General features: G+C 39.3%; 1 protein-coding gene across 2 annotated transcripts in view; it reads left to right on the top strand.

Moving 5' to 3' along the window:
- Window positions 1–4,488: 4,488 nt before the first annotated feature.
- The window catches only part of kcnk4a (potassium channel, subfamily K, member 4a), a 69,776-nt gene continuing 50,799 nt past the window's right edge, over window positions 4,489–23,465 (top strand). Inside the window, exons 1-2 of one of the 2 annotated variants that reach the window (XM_057851183.1) lie at window positions 4,489–4,619; window positions 6,910–6,982. The gene's annotated coding sequence lies outside the window, so the exon portion shown is untranslated. Of the gene's footprint in view, window positions 4,620–6,909; window positions 7,017–23,465 lie in introns of both variants that reach the window. The other variant, XM_057851184.1, reaches the window with a different exon arrangement.

The raw sequence follows: 23,465 nt of genomic DNA, 5'->3' as shown, positions 1-23,465 counted from the left end.
AGAAAAAGGTTGATAAAAAAGCTAACTCTGGATCAAGTCGGCTCGTCTTTTTCAGCCCTCGACACTCAAGCCATCTCTTCAACTGACCATTTGTATGTTCTTCCACATCTTTACCAATGAATTTGGCACCAAGGACATCATTTTCGGACAGAATTGATAGGTTTGTCTCAGTAAACATCTTGTTCATACACTATTTCCATTCATTTACCATTAGGGACAAATGGGAGGTTGACCCGCCTAGCCACAATTGGTAACGTCATGAATATTAATGGGCAAAAATGACGTGTTGCTTGCCGGTACGTCATTATAGGACAGCAAGCCTATCAATGACCAAAAGGCTTCTCAAGAACTTCTAAACATAACACTGTAAAATGCAAACATTTGCCAATTGTCAAGGTTTATCACTCAGTGATGGAACAATACGACCTCTAGAACAGTAACAAAACTTTGCATACTGGCAAAACAGGAGTTTTTCTGTATTTATTAATTTATTCTTTAAAAAAAAAAAATCTGCGATGAGCTGAAGGCACGAAGTTTGAAGCACAAAGTAGCGAGGGATCACTGTACTTGGATTTGGCTAAAATACTTCTGGCATTTAAAAATATCTGATCACAGCAATGTTGTGTAATTCCTTTAGCCGTTTTTTTTTTTTTTTTTTTTCATAAAAATGATTTTGAATGAGACATTTTTGCCCATTTGAACAGCCAAAACATGCTCTTAAACTGATAGTCTCATTTAAATTGTTTAGGATATCATGTAAATTTGATCCTGTTTTGTCCCAGCAGTCTTCAAATGACTCCCGTGAGATACGCCTGCCATCAATTTAAACACAATATCTTGATCTTGAACATCATTTCCGCCACGAATGCAAACTTTCCTCTTCCTTTTTTTTCCCCTCTTCTATATTTTTCCCCCACATTTAGCTTTTTTTACTCTCTGGCAGGCATTAGGGGCAATAGACGTGCACTCCATTTTGACTGAGAGTGGACATCTCTCGCTTTCAATAGGTGTTTTTAAAATTAACTTTATTAACTACCACAACACATACTCCGTGAATATGATACAGTACATAAACTTACCTGTGCTGGCAGCAGTCTTGTTTTGGGCAGACCTTTTAATTTTCGTCTCTTAGTCTTTTTGACGTTAATACTTATTAGTCATTGTCATATTTCAGTCATTTTAAAAAATTTTTATCCGTCGACGTTTACTCAAAATGTTTTAGTCCAAACATAAAGAAATAAAGGTTTTCAACTATTTCAAATGAACATTGACAGATAAGCACATATTGTAGCTAGGGCTGTCAAACGATTAAAATTTTTAATCGAGTTAATTACAGCTTAAAAATTAATTAATCGTAATTAATCGCAATTCAAACCGTCTATAAAATATGCCATATTTTTCTGTTTATTATTGTTGGAATGAAAAGATAAGACGGATATATACATTCAACATACGGTACATAAGTACTGTATTTGTTTATTATAACAATAAATCAACAAGATGGCATTAACATTATTAATATTCTCTTAAAGCAATCCATGGATAGAAAAACTTTGTTCTTAAAAGATAAATATTAGTACAAGTTATAGAAATGTTATGTTAAAACCCCTCTTAATGTTTTCGTTTTATTAAAATTTGTAAAATTTTCAATCAAAAAATAAACTAGTAGCTCGCCATTGTTGATGTCATTACACCATGCTCACTCCCCAAACCCATAAAATCATTTGGACCCAAGCGCCAGAGGTCGCCAAACACCAAAAAACAAGTAACAAGCGGACATTACACTGCTGTCATTTTAATCTGAGCGGGGCATGTGTGTTAATTGCATCAAATATTTTAATGTGATTAATTTAAAAAATTAATTACCGCCCGTTAACGCGATAATTTTGACAGCCCAAATTGTAGCATCTACAAGGACAACACCAACTTGGTGATAATCCAGACTCGGCAGTAGGGATGGGAATCGAAATCCCATTCCAATTCCGAACCGGTTCCTAGTGTTTCGAGTCCTCGACATCCCAATGAAAAAGCCTTAACGATCCCTTTAACGATTCCTAAAGACGCATATTGCGTCGTGACTGTCTTGTTGTCCAGACGCATCAAACTAGCATGGCGCCAAGAACCACCCGCTCCAAAGTTTGGCTACACTTCACCAGGAAAGAGGGTGAAAATGAAAGGTTACGATCGTTTAGCACGAGCATTGCAGCCGTAAACATAACAATGACAGCACGTAGGTTCAAACGCTCGAAAGTGTGTCTTCACTTCACGAGGAAAAATTACAACAAAACGACTTGCTGTCATTGCAAGGTGGAGATAACTGCATCGGGAGGGAATAGACTGCACTGTCCTCACCGAGGCAGCTATACAGCTAGCTAAACTCTGAAATGACGATACAAAAGACGTTGAAAATACAAAATAGAAATGAAACAAATCAATTTCGTCCCCAATAACCAACAGGTTTGCATCAACGTAAATCAGCGATGATTAGCTGCTAATTCAGTAATAACAAAACGGTTAGCATGCGTTAGCTAGCATTAGCACATCGTTCAAACCACTACACAACTGGATTTAAGTGTCCGATCGCGAGTGGAAACACACAACAACAACACGAAAGATGATACATACAGGCGTTGCCTCTGTAGATATTTTACAAACATTAACAAAGAACGTAGGCTCGTAGCAGTGCTTCCCTCTCTCACTAACTCGCTCACTCGCTTGGATGAGGCATTTCTTCTTCTTCGCGTGTAAGCGCGCTCTTCTTCACGTGAGCGCATTCTTCTTCGCGTGAGGAAGCGCAAGGGCGCCCCCACTTGAGCTTGAAAGCACCATAAAAACTAAAAGGCATGCATTTCAATATACTGGTAAATAATACACTTTAACAGGGGTCCCCAAACTACGGCCCGCCCCAACATTTGGTCCGGCCCCCTGAACAATACCAGAGAGCATTTTGAATTTTTTTTTTCTCAGTAGTGTTATTTATTTTCTGGACTTTTTCTGTGAAGAACTCAGAGAGGGTTATTTGGTTATTATCTATTTAATTAATAGTGTTATTATTATTAATTATTATTATATTATATTATTTTTTTTTAATTTTATTTACTTTTGTTCTGTGAAGAATCCAGAAACGGTTATTTGATTGTGGCTTTCTGAAAAACAATAATTTTTTACATTTAGGCACTCCTGCCATCGTCACACTTTTTTCTGTTACAAACTGACCCCGGCCCCTGATCAGAGAAGGGAAAAGTTATGTGGCCCTCACAGGAAAAAGTTTGGGGAACCCTGCAAGTTTAACACATATTGCCAACGGCAGACCAACGACCTATATGCCAATATATACCAATATTTTTTATTTCTATTAGAAAAACGTTTCCGTAAAATGTTACACATTCTTGTGCATTTGCCACTTATTGCCACAGTTAATATTGAGGCTTTGGGCCTCTTTTGACCTCGTTGTGAGTTTGTAAGGTTGTGACTTCTGATTAAACAAACTCGATGCCAATCAAAACGTTTGCTCTTGTTTTTCCCCAAATTAGAATCGATAAGAGAATCGATAAAGAATCGAATCGTTAAGCAATATCGATAATGGAATCCGAATCGTAAAAATCCTATCAATTCCCATCCCTACTCGGCAGGAAAACATTACATTATTTTCAGTTAATTATACCCACCTGTGTTTGCGAGGATGCTCACCGTTATCACTAGCCTAATGCTAATGTAGATGCTATGCTAACGCTATGAGTTACATTTAGTGTTGATGATCAGTCAGAACAGAGCTTAAAGGCTAAAGAAACATTGCATATTCTCTCTTACCGACATAAGAAACAAATCTTACCATGTGTGTTTCAAAACAAACAAGCCTACAGAGGACTCTGTTGAGTTGGGATGGCTGCAGCACATGACATGAGTGACACAACCAGACACTGCTACAATGCAGGCTAACTATACATAAAAAAATGTTGCACATTGTGAACATGTGACAGAAACTATGGCGCACGTTCGTCTCGTCTCGTCATACAAAAACTGGCATTTGTCTTAGCTATTACCTTAGAAACTGTACGATGGAAAAAAATTTCGGTTTTGAAACCTTGACGTTTTCATACCACGGTATACCTTGAAACCGGTGATCAGCACAAGACACGTTTTTAGCTCGATATCGTCTCGTCATCATCACGAAAAAAAATTTCGGCGGCAAATTTTTTTCGTTATCATCATCATCGACGAAAACAACACTGGCTGGCACCGAATGACCTTATTACTAAATTTGGCCTCAAAACTTCACTCGCTGTATTATTTCATCCATAACTCTGGTTTAAAAGAGCAAAGTGTCACTTATCTGTATGCCATTCCCCCTCCCCACCCCTCAAGACAAAGACACACGCACGTGCACACACACACACACATATCCATCTCAGGAAATTGCAGGGCCTGTAATACCCCCCTCCTCCTCGTCCTCATCCTCCTCCTCTAGTTTTCTCTCCTGTCAGAGTGATGTAGGGTCACAAGAATGGGGAAACACCTTCCAAGGAGAAAACACACCAAACACGCGCAGCAGTGAGCGCTGCGGGGCCGTAGGACGCCGTATACGTAGCATCGGAGCTTGAAGTTTCACTAAAGTCGAGGTAAGAAGTTTGATTCTTCATTTGACCACAAAATCTTTTCAAATTCTCACTTTGTGTTAACGCAGAGAAATGAATGCAAAGCGGAACTTTTTCATGCATTCAGATGTCATAAACAGATCATCCTATTCATCTCTGCAGCTTGGTTGGCAGTGTGTTTAGTGTTTTCAGAGTATTTAAAACGTAGTGTATCGCTGTTTTTTATCGATAACTATTTCCTTCAAGTTTGGCTTCAGTACGCCTGCGCAATTTCATGAATACGACATTTTCGTCTTTTGTAAATGCACATTTTTCATACATGTTTTCTATTTGATAACAGATTGAACAAGTGAACCAAATGAAATGTTTTGATAATTATTTCATGAGAATCTAGATTTATGTAGTTTTCAGTAAAGGATAAATCCAAGGCCTCCGATATGCTGTAACAAAGACTAGCCAATTCTTAAAAATGTAACAGACTCGATCATGTTTAGATATTTTCTTGTTAAATAATTTTTGACTGTATTTTTGTTCTGCTGAATTTTAGCATAGTGAACATTAGAACCATCAGTACCTTAAATCCTTCACTCTACACTCTGATCAGGATCAGCTCCAAGAGCCATTTTTATTCTTTTGACTCTTCAACCACCATAGCAAATCCATAAATTGATGTGTTTTTTTGGTTCATCTCGTGAGGGAAATTAATAAATAACCACTTGTCTTGAAAACAGAAACAAACAACAAATTAATGATTCATACAAGAGCTGCATTGAGTAGGAATTGAAATAACTCCAGAAGACTTATTTTCAACGATCTAAAGAAAGCAAAAATATATTTTTTTAAACTACATTTTTAGTCTGTTTTGAGGAAATATAGTCTAATTAGGTGAAAGTAGCATTGTATGACAAGTGTCAAGTGGGAAGTATATAACTGATATTGATATATTAGTGCTTCAACGATTAATCAATTAACTCGAGTTATTCGATTAGAAAAAAAATTGAATAAAATTTTGCTGCTTCGAGTATTGGTTTAATTAAAGTAGCCTTGTAATGGTTTGTTTTGAAACTGTTTGCATTTAGTTTCAGTGATTTTGGTGGATACACTGGCCTCTAGTGGCAACAGTAAATATTTCACATGGCTGAATCCAGCTGCTCCCTGTTAAGACCAAAATAAGCCTGGGTTTTGTTTGAGCTAATGTTTTTTTTTATGCATTTGTAATTTAATTTATAGGTATATTTAGCCATTTTTTGTGGGAATATGTTTGAACCATTTGTTAAGAGCGTTGGGAAAAAAATAGTATTTTATAGCATTTAAGCTAGCGGACCTTTGCTATGTAAGTTAGCCAGTTGTTCTTTTTTAGAACTTAGATCCTCATTTATTTATATTTTTATACCGTTTGAGGCTCGTCTCAGGTATTTAAATTTTTATCCTCCTTATCCGATTACTCGATTATTCCAACTAACTCGTTCATCGACTTATCGACTACTAAAAAAATCGATAGCTGCAGCCCTATTTTATATTGAGAATTATAACAATATGTACAGTGAATGAAATTGCTGATATGCGAAATATGCACGCGTATTAGTTTTAGTTCACATTTAACCATGAACAAAATTATAGACATTTAAAATAATGGAATATGATTTTGCTAATAACTGTATTTAACACAAGTCTGTTTTCATATTTAAACAATGGGTTCAATTGAGAAAAAATATCTGGATGGAAATCAGCCATACATTTTTTTGTATCAAACTTACAATCAAAGCATGAAATCCTGCATAAGCCAAACATCAACATCATGATTTATCTTGAATGACCTTAAGCGGTCGGAAAACGATCAAGTCGGGCTTCCATAGCCTCCTCACGTGCTCGTCTTCCCTCGATCTCGTGCTCCTTTCAAGATTTAGCAGGCCGGCCCACCTGCTCCGTTGTTTATCTTCACATCAGCTCACCCGCCGCTACTCTAACAAAAGAATAACGGCAAACTCTGTACGCCCCCGCCCGTTTCGGAAGGCGATAACTAATAAACGTCAGAGTTGGACAGGCAAAAGCGGTCCGTTTCTTTGGAGCAGAATGCAAACAGTGTGCGGAGCTCTGGCAAATGTCATGAGATTGTCAAAGTTCCATGTGGGTGACCAAGAGAAAGGAGTATCGTTGGTGGAGTAAACACAATACAATGTAGTGATAAGCCTGAAGCACGTTTTCTAGTTTTATTAACATCACAGCATGCGGTCTGTAGTGGCTCACATTCTTTTGGAAACCGTGACCGAGTGTCATCTTTGAATACGTCCAATAAAATCTTCTTTTGTTGAAGGTCCCCAGCGAAGCCCGACGGAGCTCGTCAGCTGACCGAACATGGGATGAACTCCTGACTTCGGAGCCCCAAGGTAATCTCTTCAATGACGTCTGTATTCTTCTTCGGTAAGTGCTTCGCAATCTTTTTGAACCAAGGCACTTGGAGAAAAACATCTCGCAGCAAAAAAGGCCAAATAACCTGTATGGATTAACAGGGTTGTGTAATTTTTCAGGTATAGTACACACCAAATCAGGCTTCGAAAGTTTTCAGATAAAATTTGCTTTGACAATTTATCGATTTCCATGCTAAAAAAAAATAAAGTATCATTCACTCTGCAATTTAACAGATTAGGATTTTTTAAAGAAGTTCTCTTACTTTAACGTTTTCTTTGTGTTGTCAACAATCATCAAATCGCAAGAGCAAAATGGTGTTGTTTGTAAATGTGTGAGGTATATACATCAAGGTTGCAATCAGAAATTTAATCTTATTCTTTAAATATATAGTAATCAGAGTGTGCACACTAGTGTTTCATGAAACCATTTTTTTAGCCCCCGATTCCTGTACCAATGTCAGGTTTTTTTGTTTGTTTTTTTCAAGAAAAAATATTTTAATACTCACTTACTTTGAACTCACTTGAATGTAAAGTACAGTGGTATGAAAAGGTATCTGAACCTTTTGGAATTTCTCACATTTCTGCATGAAATCACCATCAAATGTGATCTGATCTTTATCAAAATCACACAATGAAAAAAGTGTCTGCTGTAATACCACCCAAACATTTATAGGTTTTCATATTTAATGAAGATAGCATGTAACAACAAAATATTAAATGTGATGCTTCACTTACTTATCCCCCCACCCCTTATGTCATTGTTTGCATACCATCCTCACTAAAATATGAAAACCCATAAATGTTGGGGTGGTTTTAGTTAAAACAGACACTGTTTTTTCATCTGTGTGATTTTGACAAAGATCAGATCACATTTGATGGTGATTTTATGCAGAAATGTGAAACATTCCAAAAGTTTCAGATACTTTTTCAAGCCACTGTAATTGCTGTCTTGGCTTGCTCAGACACTGCTTAACCAACCCATTTGCTGCCATTGACAGTGCTGGACATCCAATGTATTTGAAGTTGAAGGGTTGAACGTTTGTTCATTAGCTGCCACCCTCCTACTTCAAATGGACTGGACGTCTACTAGTGATAACCTCATTTCATGATTGCATGTCTATCGTCATTTTGTGAAGGGTGAAAGTGCTCATTTTTTAGGGCAGCAAGTGTACCTGGCTTTCATCTTGGTAGGGTTGACTGGCAGTTAGAAGCAATGTTCCGTCTAATTTTTCATGTGTCTGAGCAGACACACGAGCTCCCTGAGCATACTGCGGACCATGATGAGCAACATCAGATGTATACACTGTGGCCACACACAGTATCGCACCTGTTCAAAACCTTGGATCATAGCAATTTATATGGCTTATTAAACGAATGAAATTACAGCGGCAATTTTCATTACGGTAGTTTACTTTCAATATACAGTGCCTTGCAAAAGTATTCGGCCCCCTTGAATCTCGCAACCTTTCGCCACATTTCAGGCTTCAAACATAAAGATATGAAATTTAATTTTTTTGCCAAGAATCAACAACAAGTGGGACACAATCGTGAAGTGGAACAACATTTATTGGATAATTTAAACTTTTTTAACAAATAAAAAACTGAAAAGTGGGGCGTGCAATATTATTCGGCCCCTTTACTTTCAGTGCAGCAAACTCACTCCAGAAGTTCAGTGAGGATCTCTGAATGATCCAATGTTGTCCTAAATGACCGATGATGATAAATAGAATCCACCTGTGTGTAATCAAGTCTCCGTATAAATGCACCTGCTCTGTGATAGTCTCAGGGTTCTGTTTAAAGTGCAGAGAGCATTATGAAAACCAAGGAACACACCAGGCAGATCCGAGATACTGTTGTGGAGAAGTTTAAAGCCAGATTTTGATACAAAAAGATTTCTTAAGCTTTAAACATCTCAAGGAGCACTGTGCAAGCCATCATATTGAAATGGAAGGAGCATCAGACCACTGCAAATCTACCAAGACCTGGCCGTCCTTCCAAACTTTCTTCTCAAACAAGGAGAAAACTGATCAGAGATGCAGCCAAGAGGCCCATGATCACTCTGGATGAACTGCAGAGATCTACAGCTGCGGTGGGAGAGTCTGTCCTTGGGACAACAATCAGTCGTACACTGCACAAATCTGGCCTTTATGGAAGAGTGGCAAGAAGAAAGCCATTTCTCAAAGATATCCATAAAAAGTCTCGTTTAAAGTTTGCCACAAGCCACCTGGGAGACACACCAAACATGTGGAAGAAGGTGCTCTGGTCAGATGAAACCAAAATTGAACTTTTTGGCCACAATGCAAAACGATATGTTTGGCGTAAAAGCAACACAGCTCATCACCCTGAACACACCATCCCCACTGTCAAACATGGTGGTGGCAGCATCATGGTTTGGGCCTGCTTTTCTTCAGCAGGGACAGGGAAGATGGTTAAAATTGACGGGAAGATGGATGCAGCCAAATACAGGAACATTCTGGAAGAAAACCTGTTGGTATCTGCACAAGACCTGAGACTGGGACGGAGATTTATCTTCCAACAGGACAATGATCCAAAACATAAAGCCAAATCTACAATGGAATGGTTCAAAGATAAACGTATCTAGGTGTGAGAATGGCCAAGTCAAAGTCCAGACCTGAATCCAATCGAGAATCTGTGGAAAGAGGTGAAGACCGCTGTTCACAAACACTCTCCATCCAACCTCACTGAGCTCGAGCTGTTTTGCAAGGAAGAATGGGCAAGAATGTCAGTCTCTCGATGTGCAAAACTGATAGAAACATACCCCAAGCGACTTGCAGCTGTAATTGGAGCAAAAGGTGGCGCTACAAAGTATTAACGCAAGGGGGCCGAATAATATTGCACGCCCCACTTTTCAGTTTTTTATTTGTTAAAAAAGTTTAAATTATCCAATAAATTTTGTTCCACTTCACGATTGTGTCCCACTTGTTGTTGATTCTTGACAAAAAATTAAAATTTTATATCTTTATGTTTGAAGCCTGAAATGTGGCGAAAGGTTGCAAGGTTCGAGGGGGCCGAATACTTTTGCAAGGCACTGTAATTGACCCACTTTGGCCCACTTAAAATGAAAACGACCAAAATCTCGTTGTTCATGTTCTATGTTATATGTGAGAGTCCTGCTTTTGCCTGGGTAAGGTCGAGTTGTGGCATAGGTGAGTTAATAAATAAAACATAATGAACAACCACAATGGGAGTACAGTATATGTTCAGACAATAAGGGCACTCAAGATTCCTATTCTCCGTGTCTGAGCAGCTACATTGCAAAAACACACCTCCTTAAAACAAGTTAAATTTCCTTGTTTTCAGTGTAAATCTACTAGAAATAAGTGAAACTATCTGTCAAGTAAATTTCAAGTTTCAAGTAAATTTTACTCAGATTTCTTGAAATAAGAAAAATAGCTAGCTGAAAATAAGCTTAAAAGACCAATTTTAAGCAATAAATTAGTATATTTATTCTTTAAAAAGCTTTAAAAGATCAGAAATGTTCTTAATTCAAGAATTGATATTGTTCAAATCATTATTTGAAAGCAATTTTTGGGTGAAAAATGACCAACTTTTAGATGTATGGGCTTAATAAGAACAAATAGTAATATTTACTTAAAGTGGAAGAATCTGACGCATTCATCTGTTAACTAGCCTTTAACACTGAAAACAAGATGGAGAAAATTATTCGACGACTTTTAAGAAAAAGTAATAGATTAAGATGTTATAAATTTGCAGTGTATACAGGACAGGTTGCTCATTGATTTACGTTGCAAAATGGTACAGAAAACAATTTTGTAAGTCTAATTAATCAGATCAAATCGGTTATATCAGTAAAATTAGATAAATAATACTGTAGCGCTTGCAAAGATTGGCAGCGGAATGTTGCTTCAGTAAATCAGCATAGGAGTCAAGCTCACTTTTCTCCACCAATAGGAACGTCGCGTTGCCGTATCAAACGCACCAATAGGAGTGTTGCGCTGAAACATCACTTCGGCACTGACAGACAGTAGTCCTATTGACACTACAATACTTTTCTGTTGATTTTTTTTTGTGCGCTGATTATGTGCAAGCAGTGGGCGATTGCGCACGCGCATAGCTTCGGCTACGTTCATACTACAGGTCTTACTGCACGAATCCGATTTTTTGTCATAAATGTTTTTTTTGGCGTGCCCGTTCAGACTGCCTTTGTCCATTGAGACATTCAAGTATTACGCATGCGCACTAATTTGCAGTTCGACAAGCGCTGAGCAAGACGACCCGCATGCGCAGAAGCACCAAAACAAATGACCACACATGCTGGCTGTCATCCGTCATTCCAGGGATATCATATTTTGCTTTATAAAAGTATATGGATTGATAACAAGCACGCACTGTCCGTGCATGTCACACACACATACGCGCAGTTTGCCCCGACTCTCGGCCGTGTAAGCAATGTTGAAATATTGCTTATATGGAGCAGAGAGAAAACCGATCCTTCTCAGGCTTATCCTCAACCCATTTTTATTTTTTTTAATGACTTGTCAAGTCCGACCCTTCCTAAAAAGCCGTGTTCAAGGCAAGCTAGGCGCTAATAACGCACAGCTGCACCGCTACGGTGTCGTCTCTCGCTTTTTGATGACCTAATTGCTGCATGAATTCTGATTTGAGAGACTGGACAGTACAGACCGCCGCGACAATCTGGAAAAATGTGGCACAGATCGGATTTGAACCACATACGAAAGTGACCCAGATCGGATTTGAAATGGTCCAGTTCTATGCGACTTGTCACGTTCAGACCGTCAAGTTAATGCCTCACTCGAGTCGGAAAAACACGTAAAAATCGGATTCGTGCATTAAGACCTGTAGTATGAACGTAGCCTTAGAGGGAACATTGGTTGGAAGGTAGATCTCCAAAACTACATATTGCGCAGCATCGGCGCGTTATTTTTTTGGTATTCCCCTAAACCGATTACATCATTTTAGTGCTTACGTATCTCTACCAATTCTAGTATCGGTGCAACACTATCACGAACACTATAGAGTCTCCACCGTGAATACATTTACCGTACTTTGTATATGGCGGAAAACACAGACAGGACTGAAAAAGCAGTTTCTGCTCTTGCACTCCTCTTTTAAATAAACTGCTGTATTTTAAGCCAAAAGAACTGTTGTGTTTGATAGAACAATATCTCTACATGCTGCCATAGCAGATTCATGGCGCATTAATCATTAAGCCTATTTTATTCAAACTATTTTTAATTTGTCCGTTTTACCCAAGAAACCCCCGTTTACAGACATCGCACAACCCAGCCATAAAACGAAGGTTAATTAGGGCCCGAGCACTAAGCGTGCGAAGGCCCTATTGTTTTGCAAAGGATTATTATTAGGGCCCGAGCACTCAGCGTGCGAAGGCCCTATTGTTTTGCAAAGGATTATTATTATTATTATTATTATTATTATTATTATTATTATTATTATTATTAGGGCCCGAGCACTAGGCGTGCGAAGGCCCTATTGTAATGCAAAGGATTATTATTATTATTATTAGGGCCCGAGCACTAGGCGTGCGAAGGCCCTATTGTAATGCAAAGGATTATTATTATTATTATTAGGGCCCGAGCACTAGGCGTGCGAAGGCCCTATTGTAATGCAAAGGATTATTATTATTATTAGGGCCCGAGCACTAGACGTGCGAAGGCCCTATTGTAATGCAAAGGATTATTATTATTAGGGCCCGAGCACTAGACGTGCGAAGGCCCTATTGTTTTGCAAAGGATTATTATTATTATTATTATTATTATTATTATTATTATTATTATTATTATTCTTCTTTTTTCAGGGCAAATGAAAATGGCCAATTTGGAGGCCTGAACATGCACGAAAAGTCACCAAAATTTGCACATACGTGCCGCTTCGCGTAAATTTCGATAATCTTGTGTCGTTTTGAAAAAATGTCAAAAAATGGCTCAGTGGCGCCCCCTTTACCCTTAAAATTTTCAAAAAGGCCTCTCCTCTCAGGTTTTCAACGTTTATTATTATTATTATTATTATTATTATTATTAGGGCCCGAGCACTAAGCGTGCGAAGGCCCTATTGTTTTGCAAAGGATTATTATTATTATTATTATTATTATTATTATTATTATTATTATTATTATTCTTCTTTTTTCAGGGCAAATGAAAATGGCCAATTTGGAGGCCTGAACATGCACGAAAAGTCACCAAAATTTGCACAAACGTGCGGCTTTGCGTAAATTTCGATAATCTTGTGTCGTTTTGAAAAAATGTCAAAAAATGGCTCAGTGGCGCCCCCTTGACCCTTAAAATTTTCAAAAAGGCCTCTCCTCTCAGGTTTTCAACGTAGAGCAATGAAATTTGGGGAGTAGATACCTTATGCCTAACTGTTCAAAAAAGCCTCTTGCACCCATATTCCAAATCCAACAGGAAATCGGATATTTTGGATCAAATGTGAAATTTTTATCGGTTCACAGTTTGAGTTTACATTTGGAGGCCTGAACATGCACGAAAACTCACCAAAATTTGCACATACATGCAAATTTGCGTAAATTTTGATAATCTACAAAAAAATTTAACAAAATGGCTCAGTGGCGCCCCCTTGAAATTTTCAAAAAGGCCTTTCCTATTAGGTTTTTTCAACGTAGAACGATGAAATTTGGCAAGTCGATACATTGTGCAAAACTGCTCCAAAAAGTCTCTTGCACCCATATTCCAAACCCAACAGGAAGCCGGAAATTTTGGATCAAATGTGAAATTTTATCGATTTACATTTGAGACCTTGTCGCTGAAGAAAATAGTTGGATAGTCTTCAAAATTGGTCAGACTATTCAGGAGACATATGAGATCTTAAGTTTTCAAAATGGTGAGTTTTCACTCAAGGGTCTGACCTGGGCGTGGTCCCAAAGTCGGCCATTTTTGGGCAAAATACCAAATTCAGAAAATGATTAAAAACTCCGTGATACAACGTTCAATCTTTTTCATTTCTAGCATGTATATGAGATATCCCAGCCTGAACACGACTGCATTGAAATATTACCCATTAGGCCTGGCGCCCCCTAGTGGGAACAGGAAATGGCCTTCTTTACGAGACAGGCTCCTCCTCCAAGGGAAAAAAATCTATTGACCTCAAACCTGTTTCAGGGGAGCCTCAAGACATGTGTTCAGGTCCCTGATGAAAAATATTGAGGTTTCGTTGAAGCGGAGAGGTCCAAACTGGAAGTGAAAATGACCGTCAACAATTTGTCTCGCCAAAAATTTTGAACAGTCATAACTCGGCAGATATGCAACATATCTGCGCCAAACTTTCCGTGTTTGTTGAGAGTCATACCCTGAAGGTTCTTGTAGGGGTCATTTGCATCAACTCTACAGTGCCAACTAGTGGCGACAGAAAGAAGTTTTAAAAAAGGCCTTTCCTATTGGGTTTTTTCAACATAGAGCAAGGAAATTTGGGGAGTAGATACCTTATGCAAAACTGCTCCAAAAAGTCTCTTGCACCCATATTCCAGATCCAACAGGAAATCGGGTATTTTGGATCGAATGTGAAATTTTCATGGGTTCACAGTAAGAGTTTACATTTGGAGGCTTGAATATGCATAAAAACTCACCAAAATTTGCACATACATGCGGCTTTGGATAACGTTCGATAATCTTGCAACGTTACGAAACAATTTAAGAAAATGGCTCAGTGGCGCCCCCTTGAAATTTTCAAAAAGGCCTCTCCATTTAGGTTTTTCTAACATAGAGTGATGAAATTTGGAGAGTCAAAACTTTGTGCAAAACTGCTCCAAAAAGTCTCTTGCACACACATTCCAAATCCTACAGGAAATCGGGTATTTTGGATTGAATGTGAACTTTTTATCGATTTACAGTGTGCACATTTTACACCTTGACACCTAGGGAATTAGTTTGATCATTCTCAAAATTGGCGAGACTGTTCATGAGGCATATGAAATCTTAAGTTATAAAAATGGTGTGTTTTCATTCACGGGCCTGACCTGGGCGGGGCGCCAAATTCTTCCATTTTTTCGCCAAAACACCAAATTCGGAAAATGACTGATAACACCCTCATACAATGTTAAATCTATTTTAAATCTGGCATGTGTGTGAGGTATACCAGCCTGAGCAGGACTGGATTGAAAATTTACCATTTGTGCCTGGCGCCTCCTAGTGGAAACAGGAAATGCCCTTTTTTACGGGACACACTCCTCCTCTAAAGGGAAAAAACCAATCTACCTCAAACCTGCATAAGGGAAGCCTTAAGACCTGTCTTCAGGTGCCTGATGAAAAATATTGAAGTTTCGTTGAAGCGGAGGGGTCCAAACAGGAAAGTGAAAATGACTGTCAACAATTTTTCTCTCCAAAAACTTTGAACAATCATAACTCGGCAGATATAGAACATATCTGCGCCAAACTTCCCGTGCTTGTTGAGAGTCATACCCTGAAGGAACTTGTAGGGGTCATTTGCATCAACCCTACAGCGCCAACTAGTGGCGATAGGAAGTCACTCGTTTTTCCAAAACATGTCCAGTTCTTTTCATGTTGGTCATTGTAGTTTCAAGACCTATTAAAATACTTTTTTACGGCCCATGTCCACGTGTCTCTGTCTGTTGCCGTGACGACCCTTTGTTCGCCATTTAAAGGAAATATTTTTTTTCAGAGACTCAGGCAGCTTATAGAGCCACAATATTTGGCACACTTGGTCGAATTGGCCAAGTTAGAAGATTAATTTTGGTTTTGAATAAGGGCTTGGCTGCACAGCTCAGTAGTGGCTCCTTTTTTGTAGTACTCTCTCCAATAGGGGTTTTTATCTCTTGGGTGTGGGAATGTAATTAGGCGACTTTCGAGCATGTTAGGTTCTAATGAGATGATTAGAGAGGAGGATCTGCCACCACCCTGACCTGCACACAGTCCGACTTGCGTGACGTCCGAGTTGCGCTAGATTGCGAGGGCCCGTTCAGTCCTGCTTGCAGGCCTAGTTATTATTATTATTCTTCTTTTTTCAGGGCAAATGAAAATGGCCAATTTGGAGGCCTGAACATGCACGAAAAGTCACCAAAATTTGCACATACGTGCCGCTTCGCGTAAATTTCGATAATCTTGTGTCGTTTTGAAAAAATGTCAAAAAATGGCTCAGTGGCGCCCCCTTTACCCTTAAAATTTTCAAAAAGGCCTCTCCTCTCAGGTTTTCAACGTAGAGCAATGAAATTTGGGGAGTAGATACCTTATGCCTAACTGTTCAAAAAAGCCTCTTGCACCCATATTCCAAATCCAACAGGAAATCGGATATTTTGGATCAAATGTGAAATTTTTATCGGTTCACAGTTGGGGTTTACATTTGGAGGCCTGAACATGCACGAAAACTCACCAAAATTTGCACATACATGCAACTTTGCGTAAATTTTGATAATCTACAAAAAAATTTAACAAAATCGCTCAGTGGCGCCCCCTTGAAATTTTCAAAAAGGCCTTTCCTATTAGGTTTTTTCAACGTAGAACGATGAAATTTGGCGAGTCGATACATTGTGCAAACCTGCTCCAAAAAGTCTCTTGCACCCATATTCCAAATCCAACAGGAAGTCAGAAATTTTGGATCAAATGTGAAATTTTATCGATTTACATTTGAGACCTTGTCGCTGAAGAAAATAGTTGGATCGTCTTCAAAATTGGTCAGAGTATTCAGGAGACATATGAGATCTTAAGTTTTCAAAATGGTGTGTTTTCACTCAAGGGTCGGGCCTGGGCGTGGTCCCAAAGTCGGCCATTTTTGGGCAAAATACCAAATTCAGAAAATGATTAAAAACTCCGTGATACAACGTTCAATCTTTTTCATTTCTAGCATGTATATGAGATATCCCAGCCTGAACACGACTGCATTGAAATATTACCCATTAGGCCTGGCGCCCCCTAGTGGGAACAGGAAATGGCCTTCTTTACGAGACAGGCTCCTCCTCCAAGGGAAAAAAATCTATTGACCTCAAACCTGTTTCAGGGGAGCCTCAAGACATGTGTTCAGGTCCCTGATAAAAAATATTGAGGTTTCGTTGAAGCGGAGAGGTCCAAACTGGAAGTGAAAATGACCGTCAACAATTTGTCTCGCCAAAAATTTTGAACAGTCATAACTCGGCAGATATGCAACATATCTGCGCCAAACTTTCCGTGTTTGTTGAGAGTCATACCCTGAAGGTTCTTGTAGGGGTCATTTGCATCAACTCTACAGTGCCAACTAGTGGCGACAGAAAGAAGTTTTAAAAAAGGCCTTTCCTATTGGGTTTTTTCAACATAGAGCAAGGAAATTTGGGGAGTAGATACCTTATGCAAAACTGCTCCAAAAAGTCTCTTGCACCCATATTCCAAATCCAACAGGAAATTGGGTATTTTGGATCGAATGTGAAATTTTCATGGGTTCACAGTAAGAGTTTACATTTGGAGGCTTGAATATGCATAAAAACTCACCAAAATTTGCACATACATGCGGCTTTGGATAACGTTCGATAATCTTGCAACGTTACGAAAAAATTTAACAAAATGGCTCAGTGGCGCCCCCTTGAAATTTTCAAAAAGGCCTCTCCATTTAGGTTTTTCTAACATAGAGTGATGAAATTTGGAGAGTCAAAACTTTGTGCAAAACTGCTCCAAAAAGTCTCTTGCACACACATTCCAAATCCTACAGGAAATCGGGTATTTTGGATTGAATGTGAAATTTTTATCGATTTACAGTGTGCACATTTTACACCTTGGCACCTAGGGAATTAGTTTGATCATTCTCAAAATTGGCGAGCCTGTTCATGAGGCATATGAAATCTTAAGTTATAAAAATGGTGTGTTTTCATTCACGGGCCTGACCTGGGCGGGGTGCCAAAGTCGGCCATTTTTTCGCCAAAACACCGAATTCGGAAAATGACTGATAACTCCCTCATACAACGTTCAATCTATTTTAAATCTGGCATGTGTGTGAGGTATACTAGCCTGAGCAGGACTGGATTGAAAATTTACCATTTGTGCCTGGCGCCTCCTAGTGGGAACAGGAAATGCCCTTTTTTACGGGACACACTCCTCCTCTAAAGGGAAAAAATCAATCTACCTCAAACCTGCAAAAGGGAAGCCTTAAGACCTGTGTTCAGGTGCCTGATGAAAAATATTGAAGTTTCGTTGAAGCGGAGGGGTCCAAACAGGAAAGTGAAAATGACTGCAACAATTTTTCTCTCCAAAAACTTTGAACAGTCATAACTCGGCAGATATACAAGATATCTGCGCCAAACTTCCCGTGCTTGTTGAGAGTCATACCCTGAAGGGCCTTGTAGGGGTCATTTGCATCAACCCTACAGCGCCAACTAGTGGCAATAGAAAGTCACTCGTTTTTCCAATACATGTCCAGTTCTTTTCAGGTTGGTCATTGTAGTTTCAAGACCTATTAAAATACTTATTTACGGCCCATGTCCACGTGTCTCTGTCTGTTGCCGTGACGACCCTTTGTTCGCCATTTAAAGGAAATATTTTTTTTCAGAGACTCAGGCAGCTTATAGAGCCACAATAGTTGGCACACTTGGTCGAATTGGCCCAGTTAGAAGATTAATTTTAGTTTTGAATAAGGGCTTGGCTGCACAGCTCAGTAGTGGCTCCTTTTTTGTAGTACTTTCTCCAATAGGGGTTTTTATCTCTTGGGTGTGGGAATGTAAATAGGCGACTTTCGAGCATGTTAGGTTCTAATGAGATGATTAGAGAGGAGGATCTGCCACCGCCCTGACCTGCACACAGTCCGAGTTGCGTGACGTCCGAGTTGCGCTAGATCGCGAGGGCCCGTTCAGTCCTGCTTGCAGGCCTAGTTATTATTATTATTATTATTATTAGGGCCCGAGCACTAGACGTGCGAAGGCCCTATTGTAATGCAAAGGATTATTATTATTATTATTATTATTATTATTATTCTTCTTTCTTCATGGCAAATGAAAATGGCCAATTTGGAGGCCTGAACATGCACGAAAAGTCACCAAAATTTGCACATACGTGCAGATTCGCGTAAATTTCGATAATCTTGCGTCGTTTTGAAAAAATGTCAAAAAATGGCTCAGTGGCGCCCCCTTGACCCTTAAAATTTTCAAAAAGGCCTCTCCTCTCAGGTTTTCAACGTAGAGCAATGAAATTTGGGGAGTAGATACCTTATGCCTAACTGTTCAAAAAAGCCTCTTGCACCCATATTCCAAATCCAACAGGAAATCGGGTATTTTGGATCGAATGTGAAATTTTTTCGGTTCACAGTTGGAGTTTACGTTTGGAGGCTTGAACATGCACGAAAACTCACCAAAATTTGCACATACATTCAACTTTGCGTAAATTTTGATAATCTACAAAAAAATTTAACAAAATGGCTCAGTGGCGCCCCCTTGAAATTTTCAAAAAGGCCTCTCCTATTAGGTTTTTTCAACGTAGAACAATGAAATTTAGTGAGTCGATACATTGTACAAAACTGCTCCAAAAAGTCTCTTGCACCCATATTCCAAACCCAACAGGAAGCTGGAAATTTTGGGTCAAATGCGAAATTTTATCGATTTACATTTGAGACCTTGTCGCTGAAGGATAAAGTTGGATCGTCTTCAAAATTGGTCAGACTATTCAGGAGACCTATGAGATCTTAAGTTTTCAAAATGGTGTGTTTTCATTCAAGGGTCTGGCCTGGGCGTGGTCCCAAAGTCGGCCATTTTTAGGCAAAATACCAAATTCAGAAAATGATTAAAAACTCCGTGATCCAACGTTCAATCTTTTTCATTTTTAGCATGTTTATGAGATATCCCAGCCTGAACACGACTGCATTGAAATATTACCCATTAGGCCTGGCGCCCCTAGTGGAAACAGGAAATGGCCTTCTTTACGAGACAGGCTCCTCCTCCAAGGGAAAAAAATCTATTGACCTCAAACCTGTTTCAGGGGAGCCTCAAGACATGTGTTCAGGTGCCTGATGAAAAATATTGAGGTTTCATTGAAGCGGAGAGGTCCAAACTGGAAGTGAAAATGACCGTCAACAATTTGTCTCGCCAAAAACTTTGAACAGTCATAACTCGGCAGATATGCAACATATCTGCGCCAAACTTTCCGTGTTTGTTGAGAGTCATACCCTGAAGGTTCTTGTAGGGGTCATTTGCATCAACTCTACAGTGCCAACTAGTGGCGACAGAAAGAAGTTTTAAAAAAGGCCTTTCCTGTTGGGTTTTTTCAACGTAGAGCAATGAAATTTGGGGAGTAGATACCTTATGCCTAACTGCTCAAAAAAGCCTCTTGCACCCATATTCCAAATCCAACAGAAAATCGGGTATTTTGGATCAAATGTGAAATTTCTGTCCATTTCTAGTACAGTTTACATTTGGAGGCCTGGACATGCACGAAAACTCACCAAATTTTGCACATACATGCGGCTTTGTGTGGATTTCGATAATCTTGCAACGTTACAAAAAAATGTAACAAAATGGCTCAGTGGCGCCCCCTTGAATTTTTCAAAAAGGCGTTTCCTATTAGGTTTTTTTAACGTAGAGCAATGAAATTTGGGGAGTCGATACCTTGTGCAAAATTGCTCCAAAAAGTCTCTTGCACCCATATTCCAAACCCAACAGGAAATCGGGTATTTTGGATCGAATGTGAAATTTTTATCAATTAACAGGGTGCACATTTGAGACCTTGTCACAGAGGGAATCAATTGGATCATCTTCAAAATTGGTTAGACAATTCAGGAGACCTATGAAATCTAAACTTTTCAAAATGGTGTGTTTTCATTCATGGGTCTGACCTGGGCGTGGTGCCAAAGTCGGCCATTTTTTCGGCAAAATGACAAATTCAGTAAAGGACTAATAGCTCCTTGAAACAACGTTGAATCTTTTTCATATCTGGCATGTATGTGCGGGATCCCACCCTGAACACGAGTGCATTGAAATATTACTCATTAGGCCTAGCGCCCCCTAGTGGGAACAGGAAATGCCTTTTTTACGAAACAGGCTCCTCCTCCAAGGAAAAAAAAATCTATTCACCTCAAACCTGCATCAGGGGAGCCTGAAGACATGTGTTCAGGTGCCTGATGAAAAATACTGAGGTTTGGTTGAAGCAGAAGGGTCCAACAGGAGAAGTAAAAATGACTGAAGCCATTTCGTCTCACCACAAGTTTTGAACAGTCATAACTTCTACAACATATCTGCGCCAAACATATCGTGCTTGTTGAGTCATAGTCTGAAGGGTCCTGTAGGGGTCATTTGCATCAACCCTACAGCGCCAACTAGTGGCAATAGAAAGTCACTCATTTTTTAAAATATATGTCCAGTTCTTTTCAGGTTGGTCATTGTAGTTTCAAGACCTTTTAAAATACTTATTTTACGGCCCATGTCCACATGTCTCTGTCTGTTGCTGTGATGACCCTTTATTCGCTCCTTTTTTGTAGTCCTCTGTCCAATAGGGGTTTTTATCTCTTAGGTGTGTGAATGTAAAGAGGCAACTTTCGCGCATGTTAGGTTCTAATGAGATGATTAGAGAGGACGATCTGCCACCACCCTGACCTGCACACTGTCCGAGTTGCATGACGTCCGAGTTGCGCTAGATTGCGAGGGCCCGTTCAGTCCTGCTTGCAGGCCTAGTTATTATTATTCTTTCTTCATGGCAAATGAAAATGGCCAATTTGGAGGCCTGAACATGCACGAAAAGTCACCAAAATTTGCACATACGTGCAGATTTGCGTAAATTTCGATAATCTTGCGTCGTTTTGAAAAAATGTCAAAAAATGGCTCAGTGGCGCCCCCTTGACCCTTAAAATTTTCAAAAAGGCCTCTCCTCTCAGGTTTTCAACGTAGAGCAATGAAATTTGGGGAGTAGATACCTTATGCCTAACTGTTCAAAAAAGCCTCTTGCACCCATATTCCAAATCCAACAGGAAATCGGGTATTTTGGATCGAATGTGAAATTTTTTCGGTTCACAGTTGGAGTTTACGTTTGGAGGCTTGAACATGCACGAAAACTCACCAAAATTTGCACATACATTCAACTTTGCGTAAATTTTGATAATCTACAAAAAAATTTAACAAAATGGCTCAGTGGCGCCCCCTTGAAATTTTCAAAAAGGCCTCTCCTATTAGGTTTTTTCAACGTAGAACAATGAAATTTAGTGAGTCGATACATTGTACAAAACTGCTCCAAAAAGTCTCTTGCACCCATATTCCAAACCCAACAGGAAGCTGGAAATTTTGGGTCAAATGCGAAATTTTATCGATTTACATTTGAGACCTTGTCGCTAAAGGATAAAGTTGGATCGTCTTCAAAATTGGTCAGACTATTCAGGAGACCTATGAGATCTTAAGTTTTCAAAATGGTGTGTTTTCATTCAAGGGTCTGGCCTGGGCGTGGTCCCAAAGTCGGCCATTTTTAGGCAAAATACCAAATTCAGAAAATGATTAAAAACTCCGTGATCCAACGTTCAATCTTTTTCATTTTTAGCATGTTTATGAGATATCCCAGCCTGAACACGACTGCATTGAAATATTACCCATTAGGCCTGGCGCCCCTAGTGGAAACAGGAAATGGCCTTCTTTACGAGACAGGCTCCTCCTCCAAGGGAAAAAAATCTATTGACCTCAAACCTGTTTCAGGGGAGCCTCAAGACATGTGTTCAGGTGCCTGATGAAAAATATTGAGGTTTCGTTGAAGCGGAGAGGTCCAAACTGGAAGTGAAAATGACCGTCAACAATTTGTCTCGCCAAAAACTTTGAACAGTCATAACTCGGCAGATATGCAACATATCTGCGCCAAACTTTCCGTGTTTGTTGAGAGTCATACCCTGAAGGTTCTTGTAGGGGTCATTTGCATCAACTCTACAGTGCCAACTAGTGGCGACAGAAAGAATTTTTAAAAAAGGCCTTTCCTATTGGGTTTTTTCAACATAGAGCAAGGAAATTTGGGGAGTACATACCTTATGCCTAACTGCTCAAAAAAGCCTCTTGCACCCATATTCCAAATCCAACAGAAAATCGGGTATTTTGGATCAAATGTGAAATTTCTGTCCATTTCTAGTACAGTTTACATTTGGAGGCCTGGACATGCACGAAAACTCACCAAATTTTGCACATACATGCGGCTTTGTGTGGATTTCGATAATCTTGCAACGTTACAAAAAAATGTAACAAAATGGCTCAGTGGCGCCCCCTTGAATTTTTCAAAAAGGCGTTTCCTATTAGGTTTTTTTAACGTAGAGCAATGAAATTTGGGGAGTCGATACCTTGTGCAAAACTGCTCCAAAAAGTCTCTTGCACCCATATTCCAAACCCAACAGGAAATCGGGTATTTTGGATCGAATGTGAAATTTTTATCAATTAACAGGGTGCACATTTGAGACCTTGTCACAGAGGGAATCAATTGGATCATCTTCAAAATTGGTTAGACAATTCAGGAGACCTATGAAATCTAAACTTTTCAAAATGGTGTGTTTTCATTCATGGGTCTGA

This window comes from Corythoichthys intestinalis, chromosome 11, assembly GCF_030265065.1.
Source record: "Corythoichthys intestinalis isolate RoL2023-P3 chromosome 11, ASM3026506v1, whole genome shotgun sequence".
In the NCBI taxonomy this organism is placed as follows: Eukaryota; Metazoa; Chordata; class Actinopteri; order Syngnathiformes; family Syngnathidae; genus Corythoichthys; species Corythoichthys intestinalis.
This window is presented reverse-complemented; position numbering and strand designations above follow the sequence as displayed.